The sequence below is a fragment of the Jaculus jaculus genome, chromosome 14, assembly GCF_020740685.1.
Source record: "Jaculus jaculus isolate mJacJac1 chromosome 14, mJacJac1.mat.Y.cur, whole genome shotgun sequence".
Taxonomy (NCBI): domain Eukaryota; kingdom Metazoa; phylum Chordata; class Mammalia; order Rodentia; family Dipodidae; genus Jaculus; species Jaculus jaculus.
This window is the reverse complement of record NC_059115.1, coordinates 13,588,640-13,611,033: the sequence shown is the minus strand read 5'-3', so window position 1 is coordinate 13,611,033 and position 22,394 is coordinate 13,588,640.

Sequence of the window (22,394 nt, the reverse complement as noted above, 5' to 3'; positions counted from 1 at the left end):
AATAAATACTTTTCTTTAAACTATTTTACTAAGAGCTTCCATAATTATATACAACAAACCATGATAATTCCCTCCCCACCTCTACTTTCCCCCTCTCAAATCCACCCTCCATCATAACTCCATCTCAAATATTTATTTATTTATTTATTTATCTTTATTATTTTTTGGGAGGGGATTTTCAAGGTAGGGTCTTGCTCTAGCCAGGTTGACCTGGAATTCACTATGTAGTCTCAGACTGGCCTCAAACTCACAGTGACCCAGTAATTCTCGTACCTCTGGCTCGCAAGTGCTGGGATTAAAGGCATGCACCATCACATCCAGCTCTCTTTTATTTTGATGTCATTATCTTTTCCTCCTATTATGAGGAGCTTGTATAGGTAGCATCAGGTACTGCAAGGTCATGAATATCCAGGTCAGTTTGTGTCTGGAATATTGCATTGTAAGGAATTATACCCCTCTTATGGCTCTTACATTTTTTCTGCCCCCTCTTCCACAATGGATCCTGAGCCTTGAAAACTGTGATAGAGATGTCTCAGGGCTGAACACTCCACCGTCATTTCATCCATTGAATCATCCCAGTGGTCACCACCATCTGAAAAGGAAGCTTCTCTAACCCAAAGTAAGAGTAGCATTAATATATAGGTATTAACATTAAGAAAAGTGCTTATGACTTCCAGGTAAGATGGCGGCATAGGAGTCATGCGAAACTACCCTAGGGAGGAATTTAAGCAAAACCACAGCAAAATACACTCTTCTTCCAAAAAGTGAAGGTGTGTAGGTTATTATTGGCCTCAGTAGAGAAGTGGGAGAGACCAAGACCTACCAGAACAGAGGAAACTGACCAGAATTTTGCCAAGGCACTTGAGGCCCAGATTTGAATCCTTATGCCAGCCTGACCTGGCACCAATCTGAAGGAGCAGAGAACAAACAAGAGGATTTTCCAATTTCATCAGCCTCCTTGCAAAGTAAAGAAACATGAAGGGGCGACAGCAAAGGCCAGCTGAGGAGCTGCTGAAGGGGACACAGGTGGGAGCTCAGCTGAGCAATTCCAGTGCAACTCTAGGCTTTCTGCACTCTCCCATCCTCCAACTGTCAGAAGCGCAAACTTCCAGAGAAATCATTGAGGGTCCAGTGGCAGGGCATCTAGCACAGATGATCAGAACACCATATCCACAACACAACACGGAGGGATTGAGATGGGCACTCAGCATTGGTGAGATTTGAGGCCACCTTTGGCTGTAATAAACTATTTTCTGGTTTTTGTTGAGCTAGAGCAGTCTCTGCTTCATTATTTGCGTGACTCCTGAACCAACATTTTGGAGGTCCCACCAAGATTGTGCAGCTTGAGGCTCGAGACTCCTGGTTCCAGGCCAGCTGTTGAGTTTATTTTGGTTTTGATTTTCTGGTTTTTATATGTCTAGACAATCTGGGGCTCAAAGGAGAACAGGTGGAAGCACTACTGCTGTCAGAGCTGGAGGGGACCAGGGGACACCTTGGCACCTCCACTGGCCACTGAGTCATCCACTTGTGACCCTTTGGATCTGGTTTAGGGTCCTCAATTAATGGTGCCACTGTGTAGCAATCTCCCTTCTGTTATGTCTGGCTTGTCTTTTCATTACTTTCATTTAGTCACTGTAATTTTTGTCATTGTCCTTTGTTTTTCTGTCTCCAACAACATTATTTTAACCATGGGACATTCTCTCTCTTGTTATTCCCAGTTCTTGGCACCCCCAGTGACCACCAAGGAGAACCAAACACATATGCAAAGGCAATAAGCTTTATTTCAGGCTTAAGCTCGGACTCTTGACTTCATCAATGCAGTGGATCCGTACAAGAGCCCTGAGCAGCAGGGGGGCAGGTTTTTTTTAATAGGGATTTGAACAAAAAAGTAGGGGAATAGTTACATGATTGATAGATTTAAGTAGTAACTGCACTTGTATTTTTTTTGATAGGCTTAGGATGCTGGGGGGCAAAGCTGGTGGGCAGGGGGCAAAGGGAATTTCAAGATGATTAGGTAACCTTTATTGTGATTGGTTATGTGTGTTTGAGGAACTTAAGCAACTTATCTTATGACTATAGAAATGTATGACATAAGCAGTTTGTGATCTTTTTTTTCAGTAACTGTTAAATTCTTATTTAAACCTTGCTGGGAAACAGAACCCTTGACAGGAAACAGAAACTTAGGCCTACTAGTGACTCTCAAGCCTGTCATGGCATCCCTCTGGTTCCTGAGTCCTTCATTCCCCCCTCTACTTGTAACTTAAGAGGACCCAATCTTGGGTCTTTATTAGGGAAGAGGTTGTAAAGGATGGTACTGGGTTCTCAGCACCATGAGTTGTACTGCATTAATTCATTCCCTGACAAAAGAGATTAGTTCATTGATTATGCAGGGTCCAAGTGTTAGTAAAAACAATAATAGAATCAGGGGTCCAGCTAGGGCTGAAAGCAAGGGCATTAGCCATGGAGACCAATCAAACATGGATTAATACCAATTTTGATTCTGTTGTCTAGCATTAGCCCTTTTCTCTAGTTTCTTGCAGACTATGGCTAAACTATCTCTAACGATACTGAATTGTTGACATAAAAACAAAGTTGCTCTACCAGGGCTTGGCATAGTTATTCTTGTTGTAGGAAGAGCAGATTTAATCCCCTTTTATTTCTCCTTCTCATGAGAAGACACTCTAACTGCTTTAGGGGACTGGGACGAAGACATCAGATCATTTACTACTTCCTGCTGAATGGGACACGAAGTGGGGATTTGTTGCAGTTAGAGTCTCTCTCCCAGAGAAGGGAACTATTTTAATGGACCCCAGAGTGTAGGAGGATAGTCTTGGAAGAGAACACTGGGGAGAAAGAAAAAAAAACATAAGGAATTAATGACAAGTGAGCACACAGCAAGCTGGTCCTTTCTGAGGTCCAGGGAATTCAAGTAGACAAGCTTGTATTATCTCAGGACCATTTGAGGATAAGCTGGCTGAGATTTTCTTCCAGAACTGTTCATTAAACGGCACAGTACCATGGCTTGTGAAACAGATGAAATATTAGCAGAGTTATCAGAAACACATACACAACATTTAACTTTGCTAATAGAGCTATTGGGTGCCATTAATGGCTGTACAAATATATTGTTTTGGTCTCAGAACTTATTTACATATTTTAGATTTGAAAATAACCGTTTGAGCATCAATAGTTGTTTTTCTTTATTATAGAATTAGAACTGTGGGAAAAAGATGTCTTCATGTTTGTTTCCCCTTTTAGAAAGCTCTTGTGTTACTTAATAGGCCATTCATATATGTAAGGTATTTTAAAAAATCTTTGGCTATACATTTCTCTCTGAGTGTTTAAGACCATGCAGATAGCCAAATTTAATTAAGGATTAATTTTGGAGGTCATTAATGGCTCTCCAAAGAGACCTTAGGGACACAGGAGTAGCCCCATAGCTTACTTACTGGTGTCTTTTGCCTGTTAGGATGAGTCAGAGCCATGCTGGCCAAGTAGTTTTCCCTTCTTTGGGAAGTCAGGAGGACTGATTGCTCCTCAGTTGTGACTCTCCTATTTCACATTGTACACCACTTTTGTTTGGGTCTCCATATCCTCCCTGCTCAGGAAGACAGGTGACTTGCCAGGGGGCCAGTGTACAAGTGTCCCATCATCTCCAGTAGCCTCATGACCTGGGAGCACAGGCCAAAATATTGTCAACCTTTTGCTCTGATGATTCCAATTGGCTTTGGCTTCTACATAGGTAATTAACACACTTAGAAAGGAAGTTACAGAAGCCTGGATGTATGTACATATAGAGCACATTTAATTACTGAAATAGATTTAGTTAAAGAATGGTACAAGAACTTCTAGAATCATTTTGTCCTATCTTTAAAATTTCTGTTGTACTGTGGCAGCATAAGCCTTATATATGAGGTATAGAAAGTAGGCACATCTCACATTTTAAATATCTAACATTTATAAATATAGGCAGATCCTGTTACCAGTCTTGAAAACAGTACCAATTGATTTACAAATTAACTAATTTAACCGAGAAATTGTCAGAAAAGGACAAGTAAGACAGTATAAAGTCAGCACCTGTGTTTGAAAACATCTTTGATTAGTTCAGATACATATGTGGGTACAAATTATCCAGAGAACATTGAAAACAGAACCACAGAGATTGAATATTTTGTTTTCTCTCAGATGAGGACCATTGTTTGAGCATAAGGCTGTACCCTAAAGTAGGGAATATGTCATAAGAGTTAATTTTGTTATAAGCACTGGACTTACGTACAATACAGCAGAATCTGATCTTCTTTTTTAAACAAGAACAGCTAGCTAAATTCTAATATAACCCTCGATAAATCTTTTTGAAAGAAAAAAAACATTATTTGACAACCAATTTGACTTAAACTTGATAGCTATTAATTTTATGTACCACAGAAATTTTTATTAACATAAAACAATTTTATGTTTTACCCATGACTTAAATTTGATAAAGCTTAAGCAAGCTACCCAACATATTTTAGTCTGAAAATTAATACTTTTTTCCTTAAGAGTTTACAAACAGTTGAGAAATCTCTAACTTTAGGCATGGTGTTTAGGTTTAGCCTGAAAATTCTTTCCTACATATGCACATCATTATCCACGTACTTTAACATTTGCATTTAAGTACCTCTCAGAAAGCATTTTTAACAAGTATTCTATGTCCCAACATTGAAAAATTTCTTCCCAGTTCCTTCAATTCATCTTACCCCATTATTAACTATCTTTCTTATAAGGCTATTATGAAAACTACATTAAATTAATTAATCTTATTAAGTGAATAGTCTAAAGACAATTTTATGTCATTAATAACAATAAGACACTTGGAAATGATTTTATTAGGAGTAACTAAGGCAAATCTTGTTGCTATCTTGAGGAAGGCGGGCCTAGAAGTCAGGTCAGTTGCCTCCTTTTTTTTTTTTTTTAATAAATTTTTTATTTACTTATTTGAGAGCGACAGACACAGAGAGAAAGACAGAGGGAGAGAGAGAGAATGGGCACGCCAGGGCTTCCAGCCTCTGCAAACGAACTCCAGACACGTGTGCCCCCTTGTGCATCTGGCCAACGTGGGACCTGGGGAACCAAGCCTCAAACTGGGGTCCTTAGGCTTCACAGGCAAGCGCTTAACTGCTAAGCCATCTCTCCAGCCCAAATTCATGATTTTTATTAGCTCCTATTGTTTCTCTTTTCATAATATAGTGTTCATTTTAATCACTATTTATCATTCTGACTTAAATTCTATTTTGACTGAGAGTAGTTTTCTTTTAGTTGCTATCTTCTTGGTAAATCTTCTTATTCTTTTTGTAATTTATTTTATTTGTATAGATGAATCATTTTAGATAGTAAATATTGACTTTTTTTGGTAAGGTCTCACTCTAGCCCAGGCTGACCAGGAATTTCCTATGTAGTCTCAGGCTAGCCTAGAATTCACAGCAATCCTTCTACCTCAGCCTCCTGAGTGCTGTGAATAAAAGCATGCACTACCATGCCTGGCAGGACTGGCTTTTTATTTATTTATTTATTTTTTTAAATTTAATTTATTAGTTTTCATTTCAGTGAATACAGGCAGTTTGGTACCATTATTTAGGCTCATCTGTGATCTACCCCCTCCCATTAGACCCTCCTTGTTAATGAAAATGGGTCGTGCATTGTGGAGTTAGCCCCCAGTTATTAGTATGATAAATGTCTCTGCAAATCATGACCCAACATGTAACTCTGACATTCTTTCCGCCCCCTCTTCCGCAAGATTTCCCTGAGCCATGTTGGGTTCATTTTTGGTCTGCTTCAGTGATGAGGTGTTGGGGGCCTCTGAGGCTCTGGCTCTCTGATTTGGTAGGAGTTGATTTTTCTCTGTGTTGGTCTCCTTCACCCTTGTACTGGCATCCGATTCACAGGAAAACATCACCCTTGCTTATTTTGCCAGTTGTCCTTAGTTTCAGTTGGGCCCCTTTTGAGGTATGTTGGGGCAGCTCTCTTCTTAGGATCTGCATCTATCTTTTTTACCCTTGTTGTTTGTAGTGCAGCTAGGCGGTCGCCATCTTGACCGGAAGTCCCCCAGTTGCCTCCTTTTAAGAATATTAAGGACATTACAACCTGTTTTGTTACCACTTTACAGAGAATTCTGTTGCTTTTAATAATCCTCTATGTAAGTTGAAGTTGACCTAGAACATAAACTTAGTAATTATATTTATGATATCATGTAACAAAAGGGGAGGAGTGTCTTTGACCGTTAGGGAAAGAGGGGGCCTCCAGGACTGCCAGAAGGCCTCTGAAGAAGGTAGCCCACTGGGAGGCCACTGTAAAAAAGGGGGAGCCTGCTCGGGGCCACTGGGAGAGGAGGCGGAGACATGGCACCTGCACAGGCAGAGGCACCATGGTCTGTCTGCCATCTGACTCTGACGCAAGCTGCTTTGGAGCAATTGCAAAGCTGGCTTGTAGTTTTGCTGCCTAAAGGGAGTGAGGCGAAAGTTCCTTCCTGAACTTTTCATTTCCTAGCCAGATAAGCTATGTAGGTATAGAAATCCAGAAATGACCTGGAGGACTTCTTCCCAAAATTAGCTGGCCTCCCTCTGGGAGAGCTTAATTTCTTTAACTTTCAGAAGAGCTCTTACTCCATGAATCTGAGATTTCTTCTGGTGGGAAGCAATGTTCCCCATAACAGAGCAAGATTAGAAATGCCAAGACCAGAGGGCAACGTTCCTGAGGGCTGATCAGCACACGGGGGATTCCCCAGAGCTCCGGGCATGAGCCTGTCCACAGGTTTAAGAGGCCGGTGACCTGCCCTACAGGCTTTTAAGAGGTCATTGTGTCACCGGGTTTTTTTTTTTTTTTTTTTTTTGGTGTGTGTCAGAGAGAAATAGATAGAGGGTTTTTGCCAATACCCAACAGGCTGTCGGGGTCCAGGCAGAGGACGGCTGGCCTTCAGTCAATACTGAAGAGTGGCCTCAGCCAAGAGACTTCAGTTGCCAGTCTGTGGTGTCTGGTCTCGTGTGATGGCACACACCAAAAATAAAGGAGGAGAAAGAGAAACCTGCCAGCCCTCAAAACATGAAGAAAGGTCGCATGGGCCGATGTCTCACAGTCCCTCTGGGAGAGCACTCACCCACTCTGTCCATCTCATAAGGTTCCTGTTCAGGCACCAGCTGTGGGTTTTTGGACTTTTGCTGGGTGGGGGGGAGGCAGCCGTGGTTCACCCTGAAGGCATCCAGGCAACCGGGAGTGGGTGAGCATGTGCAGAGAGAAAGACACTCCCAGGAAAGTTGAGCAGCTCTCTCCTTACCTGCTGCCTGTTGAAATCCCAGTCTAGTCTGGTCTAATCAAAGGGAAGAAGGCATCAATAATAGCCTGAATATTGGTGGGATTCCCATCAGTGCCCGGAACCAATTTCTGGGCTTCATTCTAATTATCATTTCTATAAGTAATAAAGTGTTAGCTCATGTTACAATCTTTATTTTCAGAAGATGCTGGGTTTAGAGAATTCAGTAGCTCCCATATAACTTTTAGGTTCTTCTTTTTTTTAACTTTTAAAATTTTTTTCAAGGTAGGGTCTCACTCTAGCTCACTGACCTGGAATTCACTATGCAGTCTCAGGGTAGCCTTGAACTCACGGCGATCCTCCTACCTCTGCCTCCCAAGTGCTGGGATTAAAGGCAGGCACCACCACGCCTGGCTCAAGTTCTTTAACTTTAAATTCAATTCAACCATAAAATTTTAGTGTATCTTCTGCAGCTAAGATGTTAAGTTACACACTTAACCGAGGGTTAAAATCAGAATAACACTGAAATAATGCATAATTGGAGTGGAAAATGCTACTAGTTTATTGGCCAAAAGTATCTCAGGTAAATAACATTTAAAAATTGTTACCAGTTGCCTTGAAGGAGTGGTTATAAACCAAAGCAGCATCAACATGTCAAATATACCTGAAAGGAATATTTTCTTATTCCCAGGGCTTATATTTTCCACAGAACAGAGGAAACTATGTACACAAATCCTTACACTATTAAAGCCTGTCTTTCCCCCCAAATAAACAACCTCTAACTCCCCAAGCACATGTAAGGTTGTAACTTAAATTTCTAGTACTTGATTTTACATGTAACAGTGAGAATGGATTTACAAGCACTCACTAAACTCAATTACAGTGCATAAAAATTATTTTACATATAACTACCTTAGAGAGCATCATAAAATTATGAGAAAAAGGCATGAGTGTTTCAATAGACTACTGCTTCCATGTTAACCCTATCAATAGAAGACAGGATAATTGTTCAAAAAATAATGAAGAGGAAGTTTAATATACCCAAAATGTTTTCAAATATTTCCTACACACTGGTTAGTAAGCTACTCTAAAATTCCTTGAAATATGCAGGACATATCTTGCTTTATTATTTTCTTTGCCCTACGTAAAAGAATGGGCTGGGCATGGCAGTGCATACATTTAATCCCAGCACTTGGGAGGCAGAGGTAGGAAGCCCATTTTTTTTCTCTCTCTCTCCTTTTCCCTCTCATTTCCCCCCCCCATCTGTCTCTCAAATAAATAAGTAGATACAGGTAAAATATGTAAATAAATTGGTATAGGTGTTTATTGGTAGAAAGAAAATGGTATTGATTATTCAATAAACATTCATTGAACATTTGTTCTTTACAAACCCTTTTGATACTCTCTGTGTAAGTTACTATGAGGTTATTTATTTACTTTCATGGTACTAGCAAATTGAATGCAGGGCCTTGTACATGTGAAGCAAGCACTCTACCACTGAGCAGCAAGCCTAACCTTTGGATAAATTGCTACAGAGAAATCTCCAAAGCCAGGTATGGAGATTGCCTCATGCTTAACCTCCCAGCACTTGGAAGGCTGAGACAGGAAGACTGCTGCAAGTTTGATGAAAACATGCGCAACAAAAAGATGTCAAAGACAAGCTAGGCCACATAGAAAGTCTGTCACAAAAAAGGAAAAAAGCTGAGTGTGGTGAGCTCTTAGAGGATAGAGGCAGGAAGATAAGGAGTTCAAGGTCATCATTGGTTATGTAGCAAGTTCAAACACACACTGGGCTACATATAAGCCACCCTGTCACAAGAAAAAGAAGAAAGAAGAAAGGAAGGAATGGACAGAAAGAAGCCAGGAATGGTGGTGCACGCCTTTAATCCCAGCACTCAGGAGGCAGAGGTAGGAGAACCACTGTGAGTTCGAGGCCACCCTGAGAATACAGAGTGAATTCCAGGTTGGCCTGTGGTAGAGTGAGACCCTACCTCAAAAAACAAAACAAAACAGATCAAATAGTTATCCTTTTTTAAAAAAAAGTTTTATTAACTTTTTAAAATTTATTTATTTGGGAGAGGAAAAAGGCTGAGACAGAAGCAAACAAAGAATGGGAGCACCAGGGCCTCCAGACACATGCACCACCTTATGCATCCAGCCTACATGGGTCCTGGGGAACCAAACCTGGGTCCACTGTCTTTGCAGGCATGTGCCTTAAGGCCTAAGCCATCTCTCCAGCCATGGTTACCCTTTTAATTAAGATTGTAGTACTATTAGCCCAAATTTTTTTCATAGTGAATTCTAGGTCAGTCTGGGCTAGAGTGAGACCTATCTTGTGGGGCGGGGGTGTGGAGGAAGGAAGGAAGGATGGAAGGGACTGATGTGGAAAGATAATGATTGTCGGATGACTTTTTCTGGGGAGATATAAAATGCAGGAGGTTGACTGCAGGAAGGATTAACTTTCAAAGTAGTGTCTTGCTCTAGCCCAGGCTGACCTGGAATTCACTATGTAGTCTCAGGGTGGCCTCAGACTCTCAGTGATCCTCCTACTTCAGTCTCCCGAGTGCTGGAATTACAGGTGTGTGCCACCATGCCCCAGCACACAGAGGGAGAGAGAAAGAGAGAGCGAGTGAGAGAGAGAGAGTGAGCACTATGGCCTTTGCCACTACAAATGAATGCCAGATGCATGCACCACTTTTTGCATCTTGATTTATGTGGGTATTGGAGAATCAAATTTGGGTCTTCAGGCTTTATGGGCAAGCACCTTAGCCACTGAGTTCTCTCTCCAGCCCTTAGTTGGTCTTTTTTCAAGGCAAAGTTTCACTCTTGCCCAGGCTGACCTGAAACTGAGAGTGTAGCTTTAGTCTCTGGCCTCAAACTCAATCTGCCTCCTGAGTGCTGGGATTGAAGGTGTGCATCACCATGCCTGGCTGTTTTTATTTTCAAACTTAATTTTTTTATTATGTGAGAGAGCAAGAGTGAGAGTTAGAGCAAGAGAGAGGGAATGGGCATGCCAGGGCCTCCAGCTACTGCAATCAACATGTGTGACCTTGAGTGTTGCATCTTGGTGTGCATCTGGTTTTAACCGCTCAACCATCTCTCCAGCCCTACTTTTGACCCATTTGTCTCTACAATAAGATTATATTGCCAGGCGGGGTGACACACACCTTTAATTCCAGCACTTGGGAGGCAGAGGTAGGAGGATGGCTGTGAGTTTTAGGCTACCCTGAGACTACATAGTGAATTCCAGGTCAGCCTGGACTAGAGAGAAACCCTACTTCAAAAACAAAACAAACAAACAAAACAAAACAAAAGGGTCGGAGAGATGGCTTAGTGGCTAAGTGCTTGCCTGTGAAACCTGAGGACCCCTGTTTGAGGCTCGATTTCCCAGGACCCATGTTAGCCAGATGCACAAGGAGGCGCATGCATCTGGAGTTCGTTTGCAGTGAATGGAGGCCCTGGCATGCCCATTCTCTCTTTTGATCTGCCTCTTTCTCTCTCTCTCTGTCACTCTCAGATAAATAAATAAAAATAATCAAAAGAATTTTAACAACAACAACAACAACTTGGGAGGCAGAGGTAGGAGGATCACTGTGAGTTTGAGGCCACCCTGAAACTACATAGTGAATTGTAGGTCAGCCTGGACTAGTGACCCTACATCAAAAAACCACAAATAAATATACATATCTAGCATAGGAGATAAAGAACAAGAACATACTGTTGTCACCTCCATAGGAGCTAACCCAGATGGACCTGTCAATCACCTGTACAGAAAATCACCCCTCAGGAAAAGCTGCCTGTTGTAGAGCACTTAGAAATAGTTTAAAGCCTACTTAAAATGTTTGGTCAGGTCTGGAGATATGACTTAGGAGTTAAGGTTCTTATCTTCAAAGCCAAAGCACCCAGGCTTGATTCCCCAGAATCCATGTAAGGAAGATGCACAAGGTGGTGCATGGATCTGGAGTTCATTTGCAGTGGTTGGACGCCCTGGCACGCCCATTAAATAAAAAAGAAAAAAGAAAAAAAATGTCTAACTAGCAGGGCATGGTGGCAAATATCTTTAATCCCATCAGCCAGGAGGCAGAGGCAGGAAGATCACTGTGAGTTTGAGGCTAGCCTAAGACTACCTAGTGAATTCCAGGTCAGCCTGGGCTAGAGTGAGACCCTGCCTTGGAAAAAAAAAAAAAAGACCAAGCAGGTCAGCGACACTGACCATAAGGACGACCTGGCGCACCACTCCATGGACTTCTGAGCCCCAGTCTTTCTTCCCCTCTTCTCTCCAAGAGGCTTCAGTCCCAGGACGCCAGCCATGCTCAGACACCAGACCCCAGGACAAGAAGCCAGCATTCTGTTGTTTTGTTTTTGTTTTCCAAAGTAGGGTCTTGCTCTATCTAGCCCAGGCTGATCTGGAATTCACCATATAGACTTATGGTGGCCTTGAGCTCACAGTGTTCCTCCTACCTCTACTTCCCGAGTGCTGGGATTAAAGATGCACATCACCACACCTGGCCAGAATTTATTACTTATTTATTTGAGAGAGAAAGGGAGAGGAAGAGGTAGATAGAGAGATGATGGGTGTGCCAGACCTCCAGTCATTGCAAATGAACTCCAGATGCATGTGCCACCTTGTGCATCTGGCTTAGGTGGGTCCTGGGGAATCGAAGCTGGGTCTTTAGGCTTCACAGGCAAACGCCTTAGCCACTAAGCCATCTCTGCAGCCCAGAGTTACTATTTTTATTTATTTATTTGAGAGAGAGAGAGAGAGAGAGAGAGAGAGGGAGAGAGAGACAGAAATAGGCAGGTAGATAGAGAGAGAGAATGGGCGTGCCAGGGCCTCCAGCCACTGCAAACGAACTCCAGATGCATGCGTCCCCTTGTGCATCTGCTAACGGGGGTGCTGACTTGTTTGCTTTGTTTTGAGGTAGGGTCTCACTCTAGCCCAGGCTGACCTGGAACTCACCCTGTAGCCCAGGCTGGGTTTGAACTCACACCGAACCTCCTACCTCTGTTTCCTCAGTGCTGGGATTAAAGTCATGTGCCACCGTGCCCTGCCTGTGCTATTTTTGCTTATCTCATTACCATGACTGCTGGCCAAGTATTCCACAGTGAACCACAGTGATCGCTGATACATATATGGTCGTGTAAGCACAGAGGATAAAGGTATACCGCCACACTGACCCTGGATGACTTGTGTGAGTCTAATGAGAGGCATTCCTTATGAGAGGCAGGAATGTCGCAGAGGGGCATGACTGCAGAAGTGGATGGCAGAGGACTGGAGAGATTGCTTGGTGGTTAAGGCATTTGCCTGTGAAGCCCAAGGACCCAGGTTCAATTCCCCAAGGCCCACATAAGCCAGATGCATAAGGGGCACATGCATCTGGAGTTGGTTTGCAGTGGCTAGAAGCCCTGGTGTGCCCATTCTCTCTATCTCGTTCTCTCTCAAAATATTTAAATAAGTAGGTGGATGGAAGAGCCATGCAGGTGATGTCCTGAACATGAAAAAGACAATAAACAGTTTCACTTCTAGAGACCCTTTGTGGACCTGTAATCTCTGAGCTGACGATAGAATTTATGTTGCTTTAAACCTTCTCTGTCCCTTTTTCTCCCTATCTCAAATAAATAATAAGTGAAAAATATAAAACAAAGTTGTTTAAAAAGAATTGCTACCACCTGGGTGTGGTGGCGCATGCCTTTAATCCCAGCACTTGGGAGGGAGAGGTAGGAGGATTTCCAGGAGTTCAAAGCCACCCTGAGACTACATGGTGATTCCAGGTCAGCCTGGGCTATAGTGAGACCCTACCTCGAAAAACAAAAACCCAGAATTTCTTTTCTTTTCTTTTTCTTTTTTCATTTTTTGTTGCTTTTTCTAGGTAGGGTCTTACTCTGGTCAGGCTGACTTGGAATTCACTCAGGATAGCCTCAAACTCATGACGATCCTCCTACCTTTGCCTCCCAAGTGCTGCGATTAAAGGCGTGCACCACCACACCTGGCTAAACCCAGAATTTCTAACAAATAGTCTTTATTCACCCACTTCACACACATTTCCTTAATGTCTGCCTTGTACAACGTACTGTGCCAGGTACTGAGCATTCAATGTGGAATATAGAAGACACACACTGTTCCCTCATAGAAAAGAAAGGGAAGAATTAACCATAAATTTACCTAGTATTGGTTAGGAGACATTTAACCTGCTGTAACAAAGAGCCCCTAAGGAAAAAAAAAATGAGATATAGATTTACTTTTTTCTCCCCCACCAAACAGCAAATAGCTGAACAGTCCAGGATTGGTTGTTTTTTATTTATTATATTATTAATTAATTAATTAATTAATTTTTCAAGGTAGGATCTCATTCTAGCCCATGCTGGCCTGAAATTCACTATGTAGTCTCAGAATGGCCTTGAACTCAGAGTGATCCTCCTAGTTCTGCCCCTGACTGCTGGGATTAAAGGCGTGCGCCACCACACCCAGCTGTTTCATTTTTAAAATTAATAAATTAGTGTGCGTGCGTGCGTGCGTGTGTGTGTGTGTGTGTGTGTACATGTACCCCAGAGCACAGAGCATACATGGCAGTCAGAGCACAACCTCACAGCATCTGGACTCACCTTCTTTAGACAAAGTCTCTTGCCACTGCAAATGAACATAGCAGACTGCAAATGAACTGGCTGCCTTGCAAGCTTCAAAGCCTCCTTGCTCCACCTCCCCTCGTCATAATCTGCTGGACTCACAGATGTAGGCACCACTTTACATTGAGCTTTACACAGGTGCTGGGGAGTGAACCTGGGCCTGCAGGCTTTACAAGCATACATCTTTCACTGCTGAGCTACCTCCCCAGCTTACTGTACTTTTTTTTTTTTTTTTTAAGGCAAGCCCAACAGACTGGCCTTTTTTTTATATGACAGTGTGAGAGCAAGAGAGAAAAGGGGGGGGGGGGGAGAACTGGCTCACCAGGGCCTCCAGCTACTGTAATTGAACTCCAGGTGTGTGCACCAACTTGTGCATGAAGGACTTTCCTCAAGCCCAGAGAAAAACAGGGTCTCCTTGAGTTCATGGCCCATGAACTAACATTGACTTAAGCCACCCATAAACAACAGAGAAACAACCCATATCCTGACCCACAAACAATCCCTAACCACAGTGAAACTTCTGGGGCATTACAACTCTGAACCCATACTCCCTGAATCACTTCTCAGAAAATACCCTCAACAGCTCTGTGGTGGTTTGATTCAGGTGTCCCCCATAAACTTAGGTGTTCTGAATGCTAGGTTCCCAGCTTATGGAGATTTGGGAATTAATGCCTCCTGGAGGTGGTGTATTGTTGGGGGCAGGCTTATGGGTATTATAGCTAGTGTTCCCTTGCCAGTGTTTGACACACTCTCCTGTTGCTGTGGTACACTTTATGTTGGCCAGAGAGTGATGTCCACTGTCTGCTCATGCCATCATTTTCCCCTGCCATCGTGGAGCTTCCCCAGAAGCCTGTAAGCCAAAATAAACCCAATTAGTCAAAGAACTGTGGTTTCCCCCTTCCCACTCCTGGGCCTGTAATATTCCAAGCCATAGGATTTTGACTCAGTTATCAGTACAAAACCTGGATTCCCCCTTGCCTCCTTCCCTAAAAAAAACAACTGACCAGAGGAAACCTTCCTGGAGTTTAAAATCTATCATACAGCACTTGGGAGGCAGAGGTAAGAGGACTGCTGTGAGTACAAGACCAGCCTGGAAATACAGAGTGAGTTCCACATCAGTCTGGGCCACAATGAAACCCTACCTCAAAACAAAATAACAGGGCTGGAGAAATGGCTTAGTGGTTAAGGTGCTTGCCTATGAAGCCTAAGGGCCTAGGTGTGATCCCTCAGGACCCACATAAACCACATGATGGTGCATGCATCTGGAGTTTTTTTGCAGTGACTAGAGGCCCTGGTTGTGCCCATTCTCTCTCCCTCTCCCTCTCTCTCAAATAAATAAAATATTTAAAAATATACATATAGTGGCTGGAGAGATGGCTCAGTGATGACCTGTGTCTTCTGCTTGAGCATGAGAGCCCAAGCCGGCCCCAGTTTGAGTCTCCAGCTCCCATATGTGCACCTGGAACCTTAGTCCCATAGGGATGGTGGATGCTGCTGAATCGGTAAAGAGACTCAGCTCAAAACAAGACCAGGCCGGACTTGGTGGCACAGGCCTTTAATCCCAGCACTTGTGAGACAGAGATAGGAGGATCACTGTGAGTTCCAGGCCAGCCTGAGATTACATGGTGAATTCTAGGTCAGCTTGGGTTAGAGCGAGACCCTACTTCAAACAAACAAAAAAGAGAGGGTGTATAGAGAAGGTTTAGTGGTTAAGGAGCTTGTCTATAAAACCAGAGGACCAGGGTTGATTCCCCAGGACCCACCTAAGCCAGATGCACAAGGTGGCACGTGCACAGCGGCTAAAGGCCATGGTGCACCCATTCTCTCTCTCCTCTTTCTCTTACAAACAAAATTTTTAAAAAATTAAATCTTTAAAAAACGAAATGAAATAAAAAAAGACACTCAATCTCGAATGTCCCTTGGATTGCTCTGTCCCAGGGACTCTCTGCCATGCTGAGGAAACACGAAAGCCCCTGGGGTCTGCCACTCTCTGACCCCTGAGTTGTACCAGCCTCCAGTAACCTCTGCCAGGCACCCTCCAGGGCGTCCTCCTAGTGAAAGTCGTGGGGATCTACCGCCCCCCTGTGGCTGATCCTGGACCAGCGCTGAAATCCGGAGCGCAGAGCCGTGGCAATCAGGCCCACACTTGCTAGCTAGCCCCTGTCATCTACCCTGGGCAGTCAGTTGTGATGGGCTGGGTCCTTTGCCCAGGTTTAATTCCCCAGGACCCATGTTATCCAGATGCACAAGGGGGTACATGCGTCTGAAGTTTGTTTGCCCTGGCTAGAGGCCCTGGCATGCCCATTCTCTCTCTCTCCTCTTTCTCTGTCAAATAAATAATTTTAAAAAATAAAAAAAGAAAGAAATGATGCAAGAACCCTAGCTGGATGCAGCCTGTACTGAATATTACACATACACACACCCCTAAAGATACATAAAGCTCTGCCCTGTGATGTAATGGCACTAGGCTGCAGGGCTTATGGAAGGCTATTTGGTTTAGATGATGCTATGAAGGTGATACCCCTCCCCATGATGAGATTAGTGTCCTTGGAAGAAGAAAAAGAGCTGGGAATGTAGCTCAGTTTGTAGAGTTCTTGTTTGTCACACACTAGTCCTTGAGTTCAATCTCCAGCACTGCATAAGCCAAGCATGGTGGCGTGCACTGCAGTCCCAGTACTTAGCAAGAGGATTAGAAGTTTACGGTCATTCTTGTCTACCTCATGAGAAGGCCAGGCTGAGATGAATGTGACCCTCTTGAGGAAGGAAGGAAAGAAAGGAGGCAATGAGGAAGGGTTCTCCCTCCCCCCCTTTCTCTGAAAGAAGGCATTCATCTGCAAGCCAAAACGGTCTCTCACCAGAGCCTCCACCATGCTGGCACCCTGATCCTGGACCACCTGCCCTCCAGAACTGTGAGAAATACATTTCTGCTGGTACACCATATCCAATGCGCCCCCAGAGAAGTCTGAGACACATTCCCAAAACGATGACAGCATTGACTGACGGCGGGGAGGGGCACTGGCAAGCAGAATCCCAGCACGGCAGGAGCCTGTGGTGGACACAGTGGACGCTCTACTCCTCGCCCAGATGTGCAAATGAGAGGCCTGCCTGTATTTCCAACATTGCCTATCACTGCGCGAGGGAATGGGAATACATTTTTATTGGGGTGGGTAATGGGAGTCTTACAAGCATCTGGCTAACATGGGTCCTGGGGAATTAAACCTGGGTCCTTTGGCTTTGCACTTAACCACTAAGCCATCACTCCAGCCCTCTTGCATCATTTCTCAGTTACTGCTTTTTGTTTGTTTGACTAGCAAAAACAGTGATCCATGGGTTGAAGCAAGAGAGCCTGTCTCCATAAGCAAGGTGGAGAGTGATCAAGGAAGCCACTGGACTCCTCTCGCCAGACCAACTCTGACCTCCACATGCACAAGTGTGCACACACCGGGCTCACAAGAGCAACACACACACACACACACACACACACACACACACACACACTAAATTTAGTAAGTAGAGTTCAGCCATGCTCCTAGTCATGAGGTAGTTGGGTGTGGTGCCACATGCCTTTAATCCCAGCACTTGGGAGGCAGAGGTAGGAGGATCTCCAGGAGTTTGAGGCCACCCTGAGACTCCATAGTTAATTTCATGTCAGCCTGGACCAGAGAAAGACCTACCTCAAAAACAACAACAACAAAAAAAAAGTAAAAAAGAAAAAAGCACCCTCCCAAAACAACAACAACAACAAAAATATTCTGGGCCAGAATGTCAATATGTGTTGTAATCACAATCTGATGATTATATCAGTTTGTTTTCGAGGTAGGGTGTCACTCTAGCTCAGGATGACCTGGAATTCAATATGTAGTCTCAGGGTGGCCTTGAACTCATAGCAGTCCTCCTACCTCTGCCTCCCAAGTGCTGGGATTCAAGGTGTGCACCACCACGCCCAGCTGATTATATCATTTTTGTTACTAGTCTCAACATTTTACCATTTGGTCTTCATAGATTTCTATATGTTTTATTTCTCTCTCTCTCTCTCTCTCTCTCTCTCTGTATGTGTGAGTGTGTATTCGTACACATGTGAACCTGATGAACTCTGGTGAAGGCAATGTAAATTTTCACAAACTCATCTGTCCGGTCCCATCCATAATGACTGATCTGCACTGCGTGTCCTGTTGTAAGAGGAGCAACCACAGCAGTGGACATTGCACTGTCAGCAAGTTCTGGTTCCTTCTGTGACTACTGCTGCAACTTGTTCTTGATTTCTGTCGCAATCTTGGATTTTTCACGTGTAAAGGCATCACGTTCTCTTTATTCTGGTGGAATTTTCCGACAAGACCTTTACATATTTCTGCAACTCCTCCAAAAGTGAACCCATGGTCTGGGGTCAGGCTCAAGGCCCGAGCTGCAGCCCTGCACCTGAGCAGACGTGAAAAGCCCCACGAGCATGCGCACCACAGCGCGACCCAGGGCGCCCTGCCACGTGCCGCCTTTTGTGTACAGCAGTGTGTGCATGTGTGTGTGTGTGTGTGTGTGTGTGTGTGTATGCGTGTGTGTGCATGTGTGAGTGATTGAATCTCTCAGCAGGCTTTGAAATAAGTGACTCTAATGGCTGATCCATCTTCTCACTATAGTTTATCATAATTCCACACATTGTTTTCTTTTTGCTGAGTTTAGTTCTTGAATCTTTTTTTAGTTTTTTACTGACAATTTCCATAATTGTAGACAATAACCCATGGTAATTCCCGCCCTCCCCCCACTTGCCCCTTTGAAACCCCACTCTCCATCATATCCCTCCCCCTCAATCAGTCTCTCTTTTATTCTGATGTCATGATCTTTTCCTCCTATTATGATGGTCATATATATATAGTACAGGTAGTGTCAGGCACTGTGAGGTCATGGACATCCAGGCCATTTTGTGTCTGCAGGAGAACATTGTAAGGAATCCTACTCTTACTTTGGCTCTTACATACTTCTTGAATTTTTAAAAATTGTTTTATTTTTATCTATTTATTTGGGAGAAAGAGGGAGATATGGAGAATGGCAGTGCCAGGGCCTCCAGCTGCTGCAGACAAACTGCAGACACATATGCCACCTTGTGCATCTGTCTTACATGGGTCCTGGGGAATCAAAACTTTGGTTTTGCATGCAAGTCCCTTAACCACTAAGCCATCTCTCTAGCCCTACTCTTGAATCTTTAGGTTGATGGTTCTTCTTCTGAGGTCTTCTGCAGTGTAGCCTCAGCTGGCCTTGACCTCACATGCCTCAGCTTCCCAAGTGCTGGGGCTACAGGTGCGCTGACAAAACAGATCTGCCAGTAATGATGAACTGTGTCTATGGCAACTGCATTTTCATTATGTATTTGCATAGGTGTGTCTGTGCGGGCATGCCCGGGTCTCTTCCTGTTGCAAATACATCCTATTGTCCTTAGCTTTTAAAATAACCTTCATGGTTTTTCTTAACATGTACCTTACAGGAGCAAAAACACAAGCAAAAAGCAGTCATCCAGCCACAGGCAGCTCCGCTGGACAAACATGCCTGCATCCTGCACTTGTACACACGACATTCCTTTTAGGGAACTGAGAATCTACGGGATGTACCATACTTTCCCACACCCTCTGAATATTCACCAACTCGAACATTTTAAGCTACATGAGGATTCTGATTAATGAGGAATACATTACAAAGATGCTCAGAGTGTGATATGTTTGGAGTTCACACTGGAATTCCCTTTCTTTCAAAAAAATTTTTTTAAAAAGGAAATAGTATAACTATGACCTGGAAAAGGGAAGAGTTAAATGAATTCATTCATAATGTCAACACAACATCTGATTTGTAAGGCAGTGTCTTGAAGGCTCTGTGTGTGTGTGTCTGTGTCTATGTCTGTATGTATGCATGTGAGTACATTTAAGGACATGGAGGTCCACAGACAGCTGGCACTGTAAGGGGACCAGATGCCAACAGGTGACAGGTATCCAACTGGAGCTTAGCAGTGAGGGAACAGCTGTCTCAACCAAGCCCAAACAGTAGGCCAGGCCAACATTAGTGCTTTCTACTGCAAACAGACCTACAGGCCCTCAGGGCTGAAAACCTAAAGGTGATTGCTTGCAGAGCCTGCTGGCTCAAACTTCAATTTCCCAGCACCAATGTAAAGCCAGGTGAAAAAAGCACCTGGCATTTGTTTGCGGGGGCAAGGGACCTGGCACATTGTACACATACACACATCCATAAATGCAAAAATGCCTTAGAGAGGAACTTATATGTTATCTTTTAAATTATTTATTTATTTGAGAGAGGGAAAGAACCAGGGAGAGAGGGAGAGACAGAGATGGAGGGAGGGAGGGAGAGAGAAAGGGAGGGGAAAGAGAGAGAATGGGCCCATCTGGGCTTCCAGCCACTGCAAATGAACTATAGACGCATGTGCCACCTTATGCATCTGGCTTACTTGGGTCCTGGGGAACTGAACCTAGGCCCTTTGGCTTTACAGGCAAGTCCCTTAACCATAAAGCCACCTCTCAAATCCCTCATGTGTATCATGGCTGAGTGTGCTTGTGTGAGAGTATGTGTGTGCATGTGCATGAAGAGACAGAGGGTGACAGTGTCTCCATCAGTGGCTCTCCACGTCTTATTTCCTGAGGCAAGGTCTCTCATTTAAACCCAGGGATTGTGCTTTCTGCCCGTCAACTTACACCAGACTTGCACCAGAGATCCCTTCCCTTCCACCCCAGTGCAGGGATTACAAGCAATCACTACACACACAAGCATGTGCAGGGGTGCATGGGGCCTGGAACAAGCACTCCTCCTTCATCCAGCACACCTGAGGTGAAGTCCCTTCACAAGAACCCTCCTAGGTGCCATCCTCCTTCTCTGATACCTCCTTAGTCATTTTGCATCCACAACCTGCCCTCAGCTCCTAGTATCTACACCCCTACTTGACCAGACTTGTTCACAGCTCAGTCAGGTATTTCTGCCCCAGTACAAGATACACACACAGGGCTCCCTATTCCTAAGATGGTGGACTTGACTTCTGGCCAAGATGGCAACTGCCTAACTACCACATATCCCTGGGAAAGAAAGGCAAGACATTAAGAGTTCACTGGGTCATTTAGGGGAGAGAAATTTCCAGTGGATTTCCAGTGGGAGGGCACAAAGGGGAAAAAAACCCAGAGAATTGCTGATTCCCTCGCGTGCGGGTAGCCCACCCCTCCCCCCAAGCAGCCACTGTACCCACAGTCCCAGCTTTAGGAAACTTCTGCTCTTACTGTAGGAAAAGGGTCCCAGGCCAATATATTTCCACTTGCCTCACTGCACAGGGGCGATTGCCCTGCTACCCTTGCCTATGAGTGACCTTGGCCAGGCTACACCCACTGGCCCATTGGAGCTCAGGCTCCTTTGATCAATTTGCCCACCAAACATGCACTGCCGTGCTGATCCCTGCTTGTGCAAGCTTAGCCTTCTCAGCCCATTTGCTCACTTACTGCTCCGGCCGCTGCACATTCATGTGCAGGCTCAGGCCCACTGCAACTGCCTACACGAGCTCAGGCTGTCTCTGTCTATGCTTGTGCCATCTCAGGTGCCAGCCCCTCCCTGTCTGCCACGTTGGCTGACCACAATTGTCCTGTTGTGAGTGAGCTCAGACTGCTTCCAGGTCCCAGTGTTCCGCCATGCCAGAGTTTGGGGTGCTTCAGTGCTTGGTGCCTCAGTGTCCCTCCTAGTGCAAATGCAGGTAGCTTTGGCACATTACCACACGAGAGCTCAAGCAATTTTGGCATCTCTGCCAGGCAGGAGCTCAGGTGGCTTTGGCAATTAAGAGCCAAAGCCCAGACTGCTTGGCAATTGCCTCAGGCTGCTTCAGCTGCCCACTGTGATTGAGCCCAGGCTGATCCACCCACCTACATGGCCATCCACTGTGATGGGCAGACCACAGTGCAAAAGAAATAACATGAAAAACCAAGTGCAAGAAAATCCAGTTAGACCACCCAGTCCTACAATGAACATCTATAATCAAAACATCGAAGAGTCATTAGCATCAGAAGACCAAAATGAAGCTATAAGAAATGCAACTCTGACCAAGCTATTGGTACAACTTGAAGAAAAGCAACAAAGAACCAATAATCGTGTGGATGCTGCCATCACTAGACTAGACCTAATAGATAAGAGAATGGAAGGGGAATTCAAAGACAGTTAAGAGCTATGAAAGAGACTGAAAAAAAAAGAGGACCTCAAAAATCAGGTGGTGATGCCAAATGAAGACATAAAGAAATGCAAGAATGAATTCCAAGAAGCATCAAGAAGTGAAAGCATCAAGCATCAAGATGTGAAAAGGGAGCTTGACAGAGGGATGGAAACTATACATAGAAAAGTAGTAGAAAATGGAAACCTCATTGAACAAGTCCAAAACTCTCTAGAAGCTCTCAAGAATAGAGTCAGCCATGTGGAGGATAGAAACTCTGATCTGGAAGACAAGATGGAAGAAACAGTTCGAGTGTTC